This window comes from Penaeus monodon, chromosome 15 (genome assembly GCF_015228065.2).
Source record: "Penaeus monodon isolate SGIC_2016 chromosome 15, NSTDA_Pmon_1, whole genome shotgun sequence".
Classification (NCBI taxonomy): Eukaryota; Metazoa; Arthropoda; class Malacostraca; order Decapoda; family Penaeidae; genus Penaeus; species Penaeus monodon.
Window position 1 is genome coordinate 30,034,142 of NC_051400.1, and position 1,654 is coordinate 30,035,795.

The window sequence follows — 1,654 nt, forward strand, 5'->3', positions numbered from 1 at the left end:
ACATATTTATTTTGACCAGTGATACTAACAAACCTTATTACCTTAGACTCGGGCCAGAGCTAGCAGTGTTGCTGGTCTTGCTGGGTATGTGCAGCGTCATGGGAGGGGCTCGATCACTTTCTCTCCAACACCACCATCGTCACGGAGTTATGTACCTGTCTCCCACCTGTCTCCCTTCTCAAAGTTGATTATATCTTTGAGAACTGATAAAATTCACACCACTTTTCCTTTCCTGCCTTCTTTTCGGTGCAAAGGGCCCTACCTTCCAAAGGGAAATGAAAACAAGACGGACAATGTAGTCAACAATAACGCTCAACCCATCAACCAAACAGCCAACATCATGAATAACGCCAATAACGCCCCTCACTCTTTGCAGTCAAGTTGGGCTTAGTCGAGGTGTAGTGAGTCACCTCTCTCCTCTCACCCACTGTGAGGTAACAGCTCTACGCTTCACGGGAATGGTCCAATGGGACGCAGTTTCACTCTATTTGTAAACATTTATACTTAAGGCAGAATGCAAAGGTGCCTCCGTTAGAGACACAGAATGCTGGAAACGAGGAACATACAGTCACCTCGCCATCACATGACACTAGGGGTAGCATCCATTTTTCGCGGAGGTTGCGTGGTTGCCTGGTTACCTCGGTTTTGGAGGAATGATTCATTTATACATGACCTAACTTTCCTGATATATAATTGTACCTATTGGCAGTGAGCATATCTTATATATTAATAACTATATAATAAGAGCGTAACACTTCATTTTCTTTGGTAATTACAAAGAATCTCACTTAGACGGCAATACACAATCAGGAAAGTAAGGTTGTAGGCCCTACATGAGAGACACTGGTGCCAGCTTACGGTTGTGCATGAAGCTTGAACATGCCTGCTTGTTGTAGCCATCTGCTAGAATGGCTCCGTCCACTTGTCATGCTTTTATTCTGCACATGTTTTGCATTGCCTTTTTATGCACTTTGTCATGCCAATTGTGAGCACATACAACTGTATATATGCTTGTTCAGTCCAGATTGTGCGCCCAATAAATTTAGGGTTATATACTTAAGGGGTTTTATTGCATGTATGATACTTTCATTATTATCTCTTACGGAATGATATTTTCCCTTTTCTGAAGCTCTTGATCCTCTATACAAGTTCATTTTAATCCTTTCCTCTGTATAAACTGTGATAGACAGTTTTGATGCAGTCATAGGTAAGGGTAACAAGAATTTTGTACAAAGGCTAAATATGATCTTGAAAATAGTGTCCAAAAGGCTTGTATAGGACCTTTTATATATAATTTTAAGATTTTGAGATTTTCCTGATTTATTTTCCCTTTGGGTTAAAAGGCTATTTTAATAAGAATTTTTTATAAAAGAAATACGGATAATCCATTAATGGGCTTTAGAATTTTAACCGATATTATAGGAAAGTAAAAATTTTCTCAAGTAATGAGATTTTTTTTTTTTTTTAAGTAAAAAGGTAGACTTGTAGTATTTATAGCTATTTGAGAATCCTTATTCTTAGTCACACTTTCTTAGTTTTATCATGACTTGTAGGGAAGAAAAGCAAAGTCATCAAAGTCATTCAGGTACTAAACCTGAATAATCTAAAGAAAAATTGCATGAATCTTGCAATATAAGTGTTGACTAAGGATTAA

General features: G+C 38.0%; 1 long non-coding RNA gene across 1 annotated transcript in view; it reads left to right on the top strand.

Annotated features, from left to right (window-relative positions):
* The first annotated feature begins 253 nt into the window (after positions 1 to 253).
* Positions 254 to 1,654, top strand: part of LOC119581931 — a 6,428-nt gene continuing 5,027 nt past the window's right edge. The window contains exon 1 of the long non-coding RNA XR_005229598.1: positions 254 to 434. This is a non-coding gene — a long non-coding RNA (uncharacterized LOC119581931). The remainder of the gene's footprint in view (positions 435 to 1,654) is intronic.